This window comes from Vulpes lagopus, chromosome 12 (assembly GCF_018345385.1).
Source record: "Vulpes lagopus strain Blue_001 chromosome 12, ASM1834538v1, whole genome shotgun sequence".
Taxonomy (NCBI): Eukaryota; Metazoa; Chordata; class Mammalia; order Carnivora; family Canidae; genus Vulpes; species Vulpes lagopus.
In genome coordinates, this window is record NC_054835.1 from 3,794,425 (window position 1) to 3,812,200 (window position 17,776).

General features: G+C 41.3%; 1 pseudogene; it reads left to right on the plus strand.

Moving 5' to 3' along the window:
• Window positions 1–5,810: 5,810 nt before the first annotated feature.
• LOC121473164 lies at window positions 5,811–6,529 on the plus strand (annotated as a pseudogene).
• The last annotated feature ends 11,247 nt before the right edge of the window (window positions 6,530–17,776 follow it).

Here is a 17,776-nt window from a genome sequence, read left to right on the forward strand (position 1 = left end):
GTGTCTCTCATGAATAAATAAATTAAAAATCTTAAAAAAAAAAAAAAAAAGAGTCGGACACTTCACCAATTGAGCCCCCAGCCCTTTAAAAAAAAAAATTTTAAGGAAGCCCCCAAGAACTGTACAATTTCAGAGCAATATAGTATTTTTTTCAAATTAAAATAACATTCAAATGTGAAGAATTTTTAAAAGTAAACGTATTGTTTATAATATGGTGAGTTTGGTGGGTGGTAAGGAAACATTAGCCAACAGGAAAATCTTAAAACAATGCTTTGCAGATACCATTTAAGTACAGATCAGTTCTGGGGGCTCAGCAGAGATTCACTGAGCTTTGTTCTATTGTTTTTGTACTGAATATTATTTCTGGTAAGTATCCCTCTTTATTTTATTTTTTTTAAGATTTTTTATTTATTTATTCATAGAGACAGAGAGAGAGGGGCAGAGACACAGGCAGAGGGAGAAGCAGGCTCCACGCAGGGAGCTCAAGGTGGGACTCGATCCTGAGTCTCCAGGATCACACCCTGGACTGAAGGCAGCGCTAAACCGCTGCGCCACAAGGGCTGCCCAGTATCCCTTTTTAGATACTTGGGGTGAAAATGAAACATCTGGCTGGCATTAGATAGCATTTCTCTGCCTACATTTATATATAATTGCAGTCCTTTCCCCAAATCCAGGCCCTGTAACCAGTTGCTAAGAGTATCTTTTCTTGCTCTGAAGGTTAGCTACTACTGTGAGTGCCAACTCCTAAATTAATTGATGTTAACAGAACTTAGGATATAAAAAAAACAGACTCGTATGTTTTGTCGAATGCAACTTCTAAGACTGCATAATTAACAGTGTCTCCATTAATATACAGTATGTTCAACAGTGAGACACTACTATCATAAATAAAGGTAGACATGGATAAATTTATAATTAAAAATGCATTAGAAATTACAAGCATAATTTATTTACTAATGTGCACTGGAATAAATTTTATGTGTAATATTTTAAAACAGGGCATTAATAAATAATAGTGAACATAAAATGTTTTTGCAGCTAAAAATATTTCAATAAATATTAGTAAGTTAAATGTGCTGCAGAGTTATAATCGCTATGAAGTCAAGTTTGTAGAACACAATCACAATGTAGAGGACTGTTTCTTGGGTGTATTCAAAATATCAGAGACAAATGTCTTTCTTCGAAGCTGACAAGTAGGATATTCAAAGTAGTGTTTGCAAATGTTTTAAAAATAAGAGCTTAGGACATCTAAATAATGAATAATTGCTCATTGCTTGAGACAACTGAGATCCTTCTGATTAAGTGCATTCAAACCTTATCCACTCTTTTTTTTTTGGTGCACACTAACTTGGAGCAATTTCTCCCACCTGAGAACTCGTATAGGTCATTTTTGAAGCTCTCACTTAAAAATTGACCTTAGCGGGGATCCCTGGGTGGCACAGCGGTTTGGCGCCTGCCTTTGGCCCAGGGCGCGATCCTGGAGGCCCGGGATCGAATCCCGCATCGGGCTCCCGGTGCATGGAGCCTGCTTCTCCCTCCGCCTGTGTCTCTGCCTCTCTCTCTCTCTCTCTGTGACTATCATAAATAAATAAAATAAAAAAAAAATTTAAAAAAAAAAATTGACCTTAGCTTGCACTGTGGCAAACAATTCCTAGGTGGCAGGCACTGTTCTAAGTGCTTACATATTTTATTGACTCCATGCTCTTAACCACTTCACTCTACTGACTCTATTATTTTAATCACGTATTTATTTCACTTTCTGAGTGTTCACAACATGTGTTTTTGATGAGACTTTAAGTAACAATACACAGCAGTATTTGTTTGATGTCTCTGAAAAGACAGTTTATGTTTATGTGTAGAGTGGTGGTGGTGGTTGGTTTGTTTTCCCGGGGTAGAACCAACATTGATTAACAGCAATGAATAGCACCCATCATTGGTTGAACCTTAGTCTGTGCTTGGCACAGATACTCCTAATGCCTTTTTATACCTAATCTAATTTAATCTGCGCAACAATCCAATAAATAAATACTGTTATTACCCCACTTAATAAATCAAGTAACTGACCCTCAGAAAGGTAAAATCACTTCCTTGTGATCATACAGCTAGTAATTGACTGACTTGGAGGTCTCAAGCTCTACACTTCCCCAATAATAATCATCAGCCCCTGTTCCTAAAATAACTACATCCTTTCTCAAAATCACGAAGCCTTCTACCATCTCACAATCCTTTCAGCTAGGTTCCCTCACTGTTGGTAGATAATATAAGTCCCTCCTGTTGTTATTTAAGATAATCCCCTCATGTCCCGTCCCAAGTAGACAAGAACTGATGCTTGAAACATATGAGCGATATCTCTTTAGATATTTGAAGAAAACAATTTTGTCCATACCATTCTTTTCTCTATGATATAGTATAGGGAACCTCAATTCCTTTAGCCTTCTCTCACAGGGACTATTTCTAATGCATTCCACCCCTGAACCACATCCCTAGAGTGTGGTTTGGGATTTTCCTTATCTCAATACATTATCATCACCTTCAATGAGCATGTATTAAGCACCACATGTGCATGTGATCTGTGCTGGACCTTATACAATCCAGGAAAGCTAAAGTTGCCCTTGAGCTAAGAAGATGTCTGGGTCTCCAAACAGTGTTATTTTAAGTCCTCCCTGTGATTCTATCATCTTCCTAGCTCACTCAGCTCACTGAAAGACAATGTACTAAACTAGAAGGAACCTGAGCATAGACATATTTCATCATAGCATCCCTCATGACCGGCACAGGAGGAACAAAATCATAGATGCTCAGTAAATATTTGTATGACAGTGAATGAGGATTATCACTCAAGAATCTGTCCTAGGCTAACACATACCTCCACACATGTTGAGTGACCCTACCTAGAATACTTATCTCTGTATCAATGGTCCACGACTACTGAATTACATACTCAATCATATTTCCTGAGGGGCACGTGGCTGGCTCAGTCAGTCAAATGTCGGGCTCTGGATCTCAGCTCAAGTCATAATCTTGGGGTCCTGGGATCCAGCCCCGTGTGAGGCTCCTCACTCAGTGAGGTGTCTGCTTGTCTCTCTCCCTCTCGCTCTCTCTCCCCTTCCCATGTGCATGCGTGCACGTGCGAGAGAGAGAGAGAGAGAGAGAGATTAAGAGAGAGAGAGAATGCACATGCACGAGTGGAGGGAGAGGTAGAGGGAGAGAGAGAAAAAGAATCCTCAAGTAGACTGCCTGCTGAGCATGGAGCCTGATGTGAGTAGGTTCCTAGGACCAGGAGATCATGACCTGAGCTGAAGTCAGGTGCTTAACCAACTGAGCCACCCAGGCGTTGCTAGATAAATAAGTCTTTTAAAAAAAGTTTCCCTAATGAAAAATAAATAAGGTAAGTGGTGTCGAAAGAATGTGTGAATACTGTCACCCAAATGGCTTTGAGCAAAAACAGTGCCTACGACAATAAGGAACAAATGCTAGCTCAGGAGTAAAAACAAACAAAACCAAAAACAAAATAGAAAAGCAGACAAACAAAACAAGCAAACAAAAGACCCAGGTAGCTTGAAAGCTGAAACTAGCCCACACAGTCTTGGCCAGCTGAGGGCTTTTCTGCTTCCCTTGGAAAACTGGAAAGATGTGGCAACTCTGACCCCAGCCTACTTGTCAACAATCAGGTGAGTAGTGGCTGCCTTCCTGCTGGGTAGTGGGTGTAGTGAAAGCCAGGTGGCACCACCATTTATCAAGACATTTGTGCTGTAGCTTGCTGTGTTCATTTGCAAGACCCACCTGGCTCTATGGTACTTGAGGCTGAGTGCCCGGTTTGGCTTTAGGAAATAGCCTAAGAACTGATTTCTGCTTTTATGTAACAGGAGTATCGGTTATGAAGGGGAATAGTTAAGGGGCAAGTCTCAGAACATGCTTCATCTGGGAGAATCTGTTCTGTCTGATGAGTGTGTACAATTTCCAGGAAAATCTGGAAACGATGCTGGAGAGGGATTTTAGGAAATAAGGGGGGGGGGGCTGTAAATCATTCATTTTGTTTTCCTGATTGTTTGCCAAAGTCTCAGCACAAAATGTTGTTTTGAATAGAATAATTCTAGCTTCAGCTGAGCTGTGTGACCCTGGTAGAAAGAGTCATATCACTTCTCTCTGCCTTGGTTTCCCCATTCAGGAAGTGGAATTGATAACATTTACCCAGCAGGGTTATGTGATGCCATTTCATGAATTCTAAAATGTCCTAAATATGTAGGTTGCAAAAGCTGAATACTTTTCCCAATAAAGTTAATAAGTTTTTAAAATATATGTTTGTCCTTCAGTCTCAATGATAGCAATTTTGAATTAATAATTTTCATTTTGAGGGACGCCCGGGTGGCTCAGCAGTTGAGCGTCTGCCTTCGGCCCAGTGTATGATCCTGGGGTCCTGGGATTGAGTCCTACCTCAGGCTCCCTGCATGGAGCCTGCTTCTCTCTCTGCCTATGTCTCTGCCTGTCTCTGTGTCAATCATGAATAAATAAATAAAATCTTTAAAAATAATAATTTTCATTTTGAATAAATAAGAAAGTCCATGGACATCTTTATTCTTCCAAGAAAAATAAATTTGCTTGCCATAAGAACACACCTAGTGCCAAGATCTTGGTTTCTTATACCATTCTTCAATGAAAGGAACCAGGGCTCCTTGGAGAAATGGCAGATTCCAGGGCTGGGCAGGAAACATACAAGATGAACCTGAAGCATCATGTGCCAGAATGTAAGGAAGTGGTTGAAAAAGAAACAACAAAACAAAGAAAACACCTTCCATTGATGGAGGTATCTCAAAGGGACACAGGAGCCAACTGAAAACCAGTGGTCAAAGCTGAAAATTTTGAGCAACAAAGTAAAGTAGTATTGGATTATAACTCAAAGTGTAATATAAATATCCATTACCTCAACCAAGAGATCAAGGATAATACCAACAATATAGTAAGTCATGTTGCAAGTACATACTCTTGATATGATATGATGAAAATAGCCTTTTACCTCTGTGGTCTTCCTCCCCAGAACCCACAGCTACAGCCTCATTATGAGGAAGACGTCAGATAAACCCCAAATGAGGGACATCCTGAAATAGAACTGACCAAGGGATCCCTGGGTGGCTCAGCGGTTTAGTGCCTGCCTTTGGCCCAGGGCATGATCCTGGAGTCCTGGGATCGAGTGCCGCGTTGGGCTCCCAGCATGGAGCCTGCTTCTCCCTCCGCCTGTGTCTCTGCCTCTCTCTCTCTCTCTGTCTATCATGAATAAATAAATAAATAAGTCTTAAAAAAAAAAAAAAAAAAAAAAGAACTGACCAGCACTTCTCAAACAGTTAAGGTATCCTGAACCAGAGGAAGTCTAAGAAACTATTCTGGTCAAGAGGAGCCTATGGAGACCTACTATTGAATGCAATATGCTATCCTAGGTAGGATCCTGGAACAGAAAAAATATATTAACCAAAGGAAATTTGAATGAAGTATGAAATTCAGTTAATAAATGAAACCATTTACTAATAATCTAAACTCAACTAAACTCTAGTTGGTTCATTAATTTTTATAAATGTTCTATAGTAATGTAAGATGTTAATAATAGGGGAAACTGGGTGCAGGGCATTTGGGAACTCTTCTATCTTCTCACCTTTTCTGCAAATCTAAAAGTATTCTAAAAAATAAATCCTATTAAAAATTATTTTTAAAATTGCTCATCATTGGGGCACCTGAAGCTCAGTCAGGTAAGCATCTGCCTGTAGCTCAGGTCATGATCCCAGGGTCCTGGGATCAAGCCCCACATGACTTCCTGCTCAATGGGGAGTCTGCTTCTGGTTCTCCCAAGGCCTCCACCCTTTGTCAAGTAAAGAAAGAAAAGAAAGAAAGAAAGAAAGAAAGAAAGAAAGAAAGAAAGAAAAGAAAGAAAGAAAGAAAGAAAGAAAGAATCTTTAAAACAGTTGCTCATCATTAACTTGAAAACTCCTACTGCCATTAAATACTGAGGTAGATCTTTAGGAAGTTAAACAACGGGATATAAAACACATATGACAAGATGATAAAAAGGTATTTGAAAAGTAGCATATAGAACGTGATCACATTTTTTGGGAAAGATTAATTAATTTATTAATTTATTTATTCATGACAGACGAGCGGCAGGAAGGCCGTGGAGGAGGCGTCCGTCGTGATCGAGCATTGCACGAGCTGACGCGTCTACGGGCGCAACGCCGCGGCCCTGAGCCAGGCGCTGCGCCTGGAGACCCCGGAGCTCCCCGTGGAGGTGAATCCGGCCAAGCCCCGGAGGGGCAGCTTCGAGGTGACGCTGCTGCGCCCGGACGGCAGCAGTGTGGAGCTTTGGACTGGGATTAAGAAGGGGCCCCCACGCAAACTCAAGTTCCCTGAGCCTCAAGAGGTGGTGAAGGCGCTGAAGCAGCACCTTTCGTAGGGTGTTTGGGCAGAAGTCCTCGTGCTGAGCATATCCCTGGTGATGTTGGAGCATTTATGACGGAACATGGCCAAACTTCAGAGGCAGAGGCCCAGCCTGCTTCTCACAGGCTCCCTACTGGGAACCCAATATGAAACTCAATCCTAGGACCCCGGGGTCACCACCAGAGCCCTTTGAAGCAGACGCTCAACCACTGAGCCACCCAGGTGTCCCAAAGGCATTGTTTTTTAAGATTTTATTTATTTATTCATGAGAGACACAGAAAGAGAGGCAGAGACATAGGCAGAGGGAGAGGCAGGCTCCCTGCAGGGAGCCCAATGCAGGACTGGAGCTCAGGAACCCAGGATCACACTTGAGCCAAAGGCTCAACCACTAAGCCACCCAGTTGCCCCGAGTGTGAAAGTATTTATATTTTGAAAAATATGCACACATACACAAACAGCTATACATATAGATATACATACATCTCTACATCTTTACAAATGCTTTGGCAGAGACCTATTCACAAACAACTGTAGTGACTATCCCTAGGGAAGGATTGGTGGTATAGAGGTATCTGTATGTTTTGGCTAATATTTCAAAGCCCAGTGTTATTTGCATAGTCATAAAATAGATTTAGAACATAAACTTTTAAAATGAAAACCCGGGATCCCTGGGTGGCGCAGCAGTTTGGCGCCTCCCTTTGGCCCAGGGCGCGGTCTACGGGATCGAATCCCACATCGGGCTCCCGGTGCATGGAGCCTGCTTCTCTCTCTGCCTATGTCTCTGCCTCTCTCTCTCTCTCTCTCTGTGACTATCATAAATAAATACATAAGTAAAATAAATAAATAAAATAAAATAAAATGAAAACCCTCTGCCCTCCTCAGTTACAGAAATAATTCCTGACCCCCACGAGGGATTCCAGACTTTGTGCCTCAGTCTCCCCTCCCAGGATCAGCACAATAGGCAGTTCCCTTCCCTACCTCAGATCTCAGCCGGTCATGGCTTCCATCCTTCCTCTTTAACTTTTGCCTTAAGAGTCCTGGATATTTTGTGCGATCGATATGGAGGATCTACCCAAGAACCCAGTGAAAATTCTACAAGTTATTACCTACCTAGGGTTTTTTTTTTTTTTTTAATATTTGCATTCCCCTGTCTTCCCAGTTCAAGGGGTTGTCAAGGGCTTCTGACCCTGGAATGGTCCTAATAATGTTGGCCAACACTTACTTATTCAGCAGCTAAATTTATTAGCACCTGGCTAGGCACTGTCTAGGTGCTAGGGATAGAAACAGTGAACAACACAGACAAAACCCCTCCCCTCATGGGACTTACATCCTAATGGAGGAAGAATGACTATATTGAAAATATAAGTAATGCCAAAAATAAGTGAGTGGAATGAGCTATGGAGAAAGATAAAACAGGAAGTCCTGGGATGAGTTACAATTTTAACTCAGTAAATTGGTCAGAGGTGGCTCACTGATTGGTAACGTTTCAGCAGAAACGGAGCTGTCTGGAGAATGATAAATCCTGAGTGAAGTTTAGTGCCGCCTTCAGCCCAGGGCGTGATCCTGGAGACCTGGGATCGAGTCCCAAGTCAGGCTCCTTGCATGGAGCCTGCTTCTCCCTCTGCCTATGTCTCTGCCTCTCTCTCTCTCTCTCTCTCTCTCTCTCTCTCTCTCTCTCTGTCTCTCATGAATAAATAAATAAAATCTTAAAAAAAAAAAAAAGCAAGTTGGTTCTCTTAACTGGCAAGGTCATTAGAAACTAAATAAGCATGAACATGGTTGGTGTTAATTCTTCCATGTTACCAGTTCTGGGTAAAACACTGGTCATGCTGGCCACTGCAAATGACCTTTCGGGAGGCAGAAAGCAGCATGGAAGAAGCATGCTGGTCAGAGGACAAAAGGAAACAATGCCTAGAGAGAACAGCGTGGCAGGGAGAAGTGGAACAAAGATCAGAACTTCATTATCACACAGAAAATGGTGTAGTTTGGACGTGCTGCATACAACATGCTATAAAAACAGAAGAGGGAAAAAAAAAACAGAAGAGGAGTCTGAAACTCAGCTTAGAATTTCCCCCTCACATTTATGGAATACTTAAATCATTTTTTTGCATGCACCGTCTCCTTTAATGCTGACACTAGTCCTAAGCAGTAACTGCTATAATTGTACCCAGTTCAGAGATGAGGCACTGAGGCTTAGAGAAGTAAGTGGTTCAAGATCATCTGCAGAGCAGGGATTTAAACTCAGGTGTGCACAAAGCTCTGACTCTCAACCACGGTGTCCCTGTCTGTCCCACATGAGGTCCTTGTGAAGATCAGGTGGGAGAGATGGTGAGACTGCACAAAGTTGTACTGATCAATTTATATTAAACATCCCTTGGAAACACAGAATTTCCTCAGTGTAAATAGTCATCTCTGCCCTCCTTGCTTTTCAAGTCCTTAAAAGAATACATACCCAGAGAGTAAAATGGTTCCTAATTGGAAGGGGCTGATGGTAAACTGCAAAACATCTAAGCATCATTAACTAGTTTTTCTATGCTATAACTTATTTTGTTTCCATTTTTCTCATTTGATGTAGATTACCTTATTATTTTAATTTTAGATTAAACTTTCATTTTTCTCAAAGTAACTGTATGCAGAGATTAAAGGTAAAATAATACTAGAAAGCTTATAGCAAAAAGCTCTCATATATTTTCTTTTACTTTCTTCTCCATGGTTCTGGGCCTCAGGGGATATGATTTGGCTACTAAGCTGTGAGACTTTTTTTAAAGGCCCACTTTAATACCTTTCTGTTTGTTTTGAGTTGTGGGTATTTTCAATGAAAATTATGATAAGTCACTCTACAGTTTATTTGTACTTAAGATGAATAATTGCTGCCAGAGAAATATAAAAATGCACAACCTCAAGCTTCTTTTTTGGAAAAAAAAATTTTTTTTACCAAAGTTATACACAAGATTTGTTTAATAAGCCAAAATAGTTCTAGCTACAAGTCTGGTGTCTGCTACATCACAGCAGATCTGTCCTCAATAAATGAGGGAAAAATGCAACCATTTTGCACTGATGGGAAGATCCCTGTGGTGCCTGATGGCTCAGCAGCATCTGCTTCTTCCCCTCTTGGATACAAAGCAGGCACAGTCAACTTTATAAATCCTATTACAAAAATGGGCATCTTTCCCCAAAGTGTGCATAAGAATGCATGCTTTCTTATAACATCTGAGATAAGTGATGAAATACCAAATGAAGCACATTTTTTATTTCTTGCAATTTAAATAGGGCATAAGAATGCATTTCTTTTTTAGCAGGATCTTAGGACAGGCCAAATACCTAACTATGGAAGTACACATCTCACAATACGAGTTAACATGAAAGACTTTGTTTCCTCCTGAACAAGAAGCCCCCAAAGCCTTACGCTGCATGATTGAAAGCGCCAGGGCTCTTTGGTCACTGGATAATATGTGGTGTTTTGCATTGCAAGGGCTGTACTGGGTGCAGGAATGGTCTGAGGAATAGAAAATCACTGTGGCTACCCAGGGGGATCTTCCTAATCTGGACACATTTGATCTGACAATGGCACCATTTTCAGTGATTGGGCTATTGTCCAAACTAAAATGCTAAAGGTCTTTAGGGTGATTTTTGTTTCTCTGATTTTATGGCCAGAATATTCATTTTTGGTTTTCATTATCTGAGTATAGAAGATATGATATAGAATCTGAATCTTTTTGAAATTAATTGCATTGTAAATCAAACATATTTCTGTAGAATGCACTTACTCATCATTAGCATGTGAGAGTTTCCAGTAAAATATCTTTAGTATTATTTTTATTATTAACATATTTATACTGTCACTCCAGCCTAGCACCCTTTGTGAATCTGTTTTTAAAATAAATATGACCTGATACCGGAGTGATTGGTGCAATAAAAATGTATGATGTGAAATTAATCAAATATGGTCAGGTTCAATTTATAAGGGACACATTAAGAAAAATTATTTCTTGTTCGGGTATGCCACTCTAGTGAATCAAACGGAACTGTGTATATTTCAGCAAGATACATGTAAAATCCATTCATTCAACAAACATTTATTATGTATTTACTGTGTGGATCACAGGGGATAAAAATCAAGCTGAGCAAACAAGAAATTCATACATGAAACAACTGAAGACCCATAAGCAACTGCATAATTGTGGAATATATGTTGAATATCTGAGGATTCTAGAAACAAAAGCTTAAGTAGCAGCGGTGTAGTGCCTTGGTTAAGGGTGTGGGCTTCTGGATTTATTTCAGTTTTTTTCAGGAAGTGGTCATTAATTTTTGTGTGAAAAAATGAGAGCAGAGAGACATAATTCATCGTGAAGATAGGTTTTATATTCTGTATATGTGAAGGAAATAAGTTTCTAATGCAATAAAATAAAGAGAACAGAAAAAAGAAAAACCCGGCTTGGTCTTCAGAGTCAGATACAGGTTCAAATCCCAGCTCTGCTATGTGATAACTGGGTGACCTTGGGCAAGTTCTTTAATTTTGTTGAGCCTCATTTTTCTTATCTACAGTATGGAGATTATAAGATCTTTCTCATAGAATTGTTGTGAGAATTAAGTGACACAATGTCCTCAGCATTCACAAAATGTGTTGTGAGCTATGGAGGCACCTAGTAGGTGCCTGGAGGGCTGGAGGCAGTCGAAGAAGCTGGAGGCAGTCGAAGAAACTGTCTTCAGAGTTGCTGTTGTCAAAGTGATGGCAAGGATGAATTGTTGAAGACCACAAACCAGGTGAAGGCAACCATATGGACAAAGGCAAGAAGATACGGCTGGAAGCCAAATAAATATTCCACTCACTTCTAGGGATAGAGTTCTGCTTTCATCCTACTGGAGAGAGTTGGGTAGAGACAAGCCAAGTATTTGCCAGAGAAGCAGATGAGAGAGCTTGTGGATGACATCTCTCTCCTTAAGGTGGCTTAAAGATGAAGAATTTCTTAAAAAAAAAAATTTATTTATTTATTTATTTATTTATTTATTTATTTATTTATTTATTTAAGAGAGAGAGGGAGGCCAAAGTGAGAGAGTGAGAGGGAGAAGCAGACTCCCTGCTGAGCAGAGAGCCTGACATGAGACTTGATCCCAGGACCCTGAGGTCATGACCTAAGCCAAAGACAGACACTTAACCAACTGAGTCACCCAGGAGCCCGAAAATGAAGAATTTCTACACAAGTGATTAGGAAGCATCCATGAAGAACACCTGCAATCACAAGCTTTAGCAGAATAGAACGCAGGACACAAACTGGGAGCATCCTGAAAGCTGGGATTTCCCCTGCCTTATTTGGCACTGTACTCTACAGCCTGGGGCAGGGCCTTATCCAAGGAAAGCTATCTATAACTACTTGATGAATGAATGAATGAACTCCTCTGTTGTATAAAATACAAACTATCATTTACCTGCTAGCTATGTAACTTCAATCCCCATGTTTCCATTTCCTCAACTGTAAAACAGGATAAAAGTACCTATCGACTTTATGGTACCATTACAAACATCAAATCCATTAATATTTGTAAAGTGCTAAGAACAGTGCCTGGCACATGGTCAGTTCTATATCTGTGTTTATTAAATAAAAAGGATATCACCGTTAAAAGGTAGTGTGGGGATTAAATAAGAAAATACTTGAAGAAAACAAGTATTTGTGGAGGGAAGTAGAGAAGGAAGAACCTGCCAGACCATGTAATGAGCCCACTCCAAGCAGCCTCAGAAGCACCCTGCCCCAGACCCAACAAGATCTGATGAATCTAGGATTTGTCTTCTTGAGCTCAGCATGCAGTGGGCTTGGGGGAACCCTGGACCTCCTTTTCCTCCTGCTGTCATCTCCCTTCTCCAAACCCACTGGTACCAGATTATACCCTTAGTCTGAGACTCTGACCTCGGCCCCACACTTCCAGTCCTGCCAGCCCACACTACTCCAAGGTTCTATGTGGTCATAACCTATCTTTGTACTCACAGCCAATAGCTGAAGTCTTATTTCCATTGACATAGTATATTTCCCTATCCCTACCAAGCCCCTTCCCATTCCTTCTCAGAATGAAAATGCTGTTTCCTTTTGTGGATCACTGCTTCCCAGAAATCCTATTGCCCCCACCTACCAAAGAAGACCTCTTGGCTGTTGATTCAAGGTGGGTTGGACTAGGGGGGTACCTGGGTGGCTCAGCAAGCTAAGCATCTGACTCTTAATTTTGACTCAGGTCATGGTCTCAGGGTCATGGGATTGAGCCCTTAGTGGGCGTGGAGCCTGCTTAGGAGTTTCTCTCTCTTTCTCTCTCCTCTCTTCCCCCACTTCTACCCCCACTCGTGGTCTCTCTCTCTCTCAAAAAAAAAAAAAAAAAGATAGGCTGGACTAGGACTCACCATGCCCATTGGACATTATTGTTCATATGGCTGCTGACCCTCCTTGGCACTAGCCTTCAGATTAGTCAGCACACTGAGCCCAAGTTCTGTCAACTGATTCATTTATTTATCTATTCATAAATTAATTCACATATTCATTTAACTAATGGTAACTCAGTGCCTCCTCTATGCCCAACACACAGGGCCAGGGAGATTGAGATCATTCACACAATGTCCCTGCACTCAGAGAGCTCATAGCCTAATCAGGGAAAGAGATAATGTACAACACAGGGTAATGAAATGCAAAAAAGAGAAATATACACAAGGTAGGAGAGAGAAGGAAGAGATTTACTCTTATCTGGGAGAATCAGGGAAATATTTCCTAGAAAAGTGACATCTGAGATAGATTCTAAAGGAAGAACCAGATAAATAGAATCATGTCAGACTAAGGAGCAGAAAGGTACAAAGGGATCAGAGTGAGGAGTAGGACTGAACTATAAGGTGGGTGAGAAGCCTGGAGTGGAGGGCAGAGGCCAGACAATGGATGGAGTTGAATATGGGACCAAGGAACTTCCAGTTCGTATTTTTGGTAAAAGAGAGAAATGTGGGGATTCCTGGGTGGCGCAGCAGTTTGGCGCCTGCCTTTGGCCCAGGGCGCGATTCTGGAGACCCGGGATCGAATCCCACATCGGGCTCCCGGTGCATGGAGCCTGCTTCTCCCTCTGCCTAAGTCTCTGCCTCTCTCTCTCTCTCTGTGTGACTATCATAAATAAATAAAAATTTAAAAAAAAAAGAGAGAGAAATGTGAGGGATCCTGTGTTGTGTACTCCCATCCCATCCCTCTTCACTGAAGGGTTTGTTACCCTGTTTGTGAGGAGTGCTACCTAGAGGGAGTCTTCAGCTGTCAGGTCCCTTTAGGAATTGCCTCAGCTATGGAGAGCCACCTCACTCAAGGTCATGTCCTTCCCTGGCAGGGAAGCTGGCATCCTGTGACTGATGGGTGCCAGAATATAAAGGCCCAGGTCTCTTGACCTAACTCAGAACAACTCTGTAGAGCCATTTCAGTTCCCATGGGGTCCACCGAGACTTGTCATTAGTTCTACACCAATGCTCATCTTCCCCCTCTGCTCCCTCCTGCTTTCTTCCTTTTTTTCCCCTTAGGAATCACTACCAAGGGCAGCATCACCCTGGGCATGAACCTCATACTCTATGTTCTCAGAGCTTTATCCATTGGGGTCCACGTCTCCATTTCTCCTTCTACAAGCTCCTACGTGTGAGGCATTTAAATATTTTCCAATCTCTTTCAGATCCCCTAAAAGTCCCCAACCCCACATTGCCCTCTATTTCCTGTTCTTTCTCGCCTCTACTTGACAGCCTCTACAAAGGGCTGACTAACCACCTTCCCCCCACACCCCACGTCTGCAGCTTACACACCATTCATTCCTCTGACTCCATCAAGCTTCTGCCACACCCCCAACTCCTCTAAGACATTCTCATTAGGGTGCCAATGCTCACATCATTAAATCCAGTGGACACCTCCTAGACCTCTACTCAGTCCAATCTATTGACTTCTCTCTCCTTAAAACACTCTTGGTTTCTATGCTGCTGTGCTTTCCTACCCTCTCTCTCTCTCTCTCTCTCTCTCTCAACACAAAGCATCCTGTTGAGCTCCTTTGTTCTCCATCTGTCCCTAAACTATTGGTGCTGTGTCATGGACCTTCATTTTTTCTCATGGCTCACAATCTCCCTTTGTGATCTTGTAAACTGTCATGACTGCGAATACCATTGAGATGTTAGTAATTCCTAAACCTGTCCTTCTGGTGCACACCACTCTCCTGAGCTTTAGAACTACAAGTGCCCATTGCATGTCCCCCCTGGTCATTCTGCAGGCTCCACAGGCTCCATGTGCACAACCAAAGTCATCCTCCTCTCTTCAAACCTCCAGCCCTCCTCAGTGTCTCTGCTTCTGCCTTTCCCCTGTTCTTCCCAGCCAGATTCCCTAGGACCTCCCTCATCACCCTGCTCCATCTTGGAGCTTAACCCTCTTCCTTAACTCCTGATGTAGATGTACACACAATTCAAAATTAAACCATCTGCTGGGATCCAGTCAAGACTATAGGGCTCTTTAATGACTCCCAAACACTATGAGAGCCAGAAATTGGAAAGACTTCAGAACCCTGTAGGTATCCAGCTCCTGCCCACCTTCCTTCCAACCACCTCCCCTTCCCAGCCAAACTCTTTCTTCTTTCCCCTAATGTTCTGTTTACAAGTGGTTTTCTCACTTCTCCCCATGCTGTTGACTAAACATGACTGATCCAGAGGTCTGGAGGTTATGTCACAACTCAAGTAGCCAGCAAATAAATCAGGGTTTTCCAGGTACAAGGGCAAGCCCCCAGAAAAGAGGCTGATTGGTTTAGCTCTGGTCAAGTGTTCACCCCTGGTCTAATAAGCTAAGGCCAGGAGGGTTGGTACTTGGAAATATGGGTTTGGAGACTCATGGGAGCAGGTGTGAGTTTCAAGAGGAAGTGAGGTCTTATGCTAGGCAACTAAGACATGATTTTTACTGCCCTGAATAATCAGAGTTGTCCAAAATTCCCAAGGATTATAAAATATCATCTGAGGCAAATAATCTAACCTCCTCTATTGTATGTCTATCATAGGGTTTGGTGAAGCATCATTTACTTAGTTCACTTCCTCTTTTCTTTCCACCTTATTGTACTAATGATCAATAATATAGTAGGAAAAACATTATAAGGAAAATAATCCATTAACTTGTTTCTAAAAAATAAAATCTTTTTTTTTAAATAAAATCTTTTTAATTAAATATTTTATTTATTTATTCATGAGACACAGAGAGAGAGAGAGATAGGCAGAGGGAGAAGCACGCTCCATGCAGAGAGCCCAACGTGGGACTCAATCCCGGGTTTCCAGGATCAGGCCCTGGGCTGAAGGCAGCACTAAACCGCTGAGTCACCTGGGCTGCCCTAAAAAATAAAATCTTAAATATACACTTGAACAGTACTTTCCCCGTAATACAAAGTTATTACTTATAATAATAAAATAAAAGGGCTTATGAGTCCATTTTAATTGCTTCTGCATTAAAATCTGACCTAGACTTTCAAAATGGATGATAATCAAAAATATTGTCTAGTTGCTTCTGACAGAAGCAAGTTTATAACATGTGTATAAGTTCTGAGAAGATGATTTCACCAGAAAATCTTTGATGGCTCACTTATGGGTAAAAAAAAATAATTTTGGAAAATTTATTTTCAGATCAGCATATTGGAGCATAATTCTTAAAGAAACTTTTACTTTAAATCAGTTTTATTGTGAGCCTAGAAAAGAAACAGGACTAGGAGATGAACCTAGTGTTGACAAGAACCTGGTGAGAGAAAAAGAAATATACTGTGGGACCACTTGTTTTTAAGAAATGAAACTCTGGATTTATGTACCAGTTTCAGAAAGTCTCTCTAGGCACACTCTTCAGAAGCTATTTGGCTCTTATCTGAAGTTTTTTATTTATTTTTATTTTTTATTTTTTTTTAAGATTTTATTTATTTATTCATGATAGACATAGAGAGAGAGAGGTAGAGACACAGGCAGAGGGAGAAGCAGGCTCCATGCAGGGAGCCCGACAGGGGACTCGATCCCGGGACTCCAGTATCACGCCCTGGGCCAAAGGCAGGCGCTAAACTGCTGAGCCACCCAGGGATCCCCCCACTTTTTTTTTTTTAAGATTTTATTTATTTACTCATAGACACAGAGAGAGAGGCAGAGACACAGGCAGAGGGAGAAGCAGGCTCCATGCAGGGAGTCCCACATCGGGGACTCGATGCCAGGTCTCCAGGATCACACCTCAGGCTGCAGGCGATGCCAAACTGCTGTGCCACCGGGGCTGCCCTATCTGAAGTTTTTTAGTATGTTTCAAATACAAGCAGATTCCTTGTTTCAAGATAGTGATTTTTTGATACCCTCTTTGTTCATTTATTTAACAAAATATTTCCCAAGCTTCAATTATATGTAAGGTATTGCTCAGGTGTTAAATGTCAAAAGATCTTTTCTTCAAGGAACAGAGTATATAAGATACATTTCTAGAAGTCATGTTAAAAGGTACATATTACTGTACATCAAGAGGTCCCCAGTTCATATCCAGGTGCCCCCTCCTAAACAAACAAACAAACAAACAAATAAATGGTACATATTTACCCCTATGTACTGTTGTTTGGAATGTAAAATGGTACAGCCTCTATGGAAAACAGTTCCTTAAAAAATTAAACATAGAATTACTATATGATGCAGTGATTCTACTTCAGGATACATACCTGAAGCCACTGAAAGCAAGAATCGAAACACTTGGACACCCATTGCTAAGATGTAGAAGCACCCCAAGTGTCCATCAATGGATGAATGAAGAAACAAACTATGATACATACATACGAGGGAATACTATTCAGCCTTGAAAATGAAAGTGATTCTGACATATGCTAGAGTATGGTCAAAACTTCAAGATGTTATGCTAAGTGAAATAAGCCAGACAAAAAAGGACAAATGCTGTGTGATTCTACAAATATGAGGTACCCAGAGCTGTCAAATTCATAGAGACAGAAAATAGAATGGTGGTTTCCAGGGACTGGGGGAAATGTTAGGGGGCTGGTATTTAATGGGGACAGAGTTTCAGTTTGGGGAGATGGTTGCATACCAAGGTGCTTAATACCACTGAACCAAACACTTAAAAGTGGTTAAACTGATAAGTTATGCATATTTAATCACAGTTTTAAAAAAGGTAACATTTATAAGTGCCCCAAGTGATATTGGGGACTCAAAAAGGAAGAGCTTACTTTCTTTGGGGGCTTGTAAGACTTTCTTGAGGTGACACTAGAGCAAGGAGGCAACATGTCTGGTGGAAAGGGTCAGAAGTCTCCAGTCCCAATTCCACTGGAACTTAACAATGGTGTGACCTTGGGATGCCTGTGTGGCTCAGTGGTTGAGCAT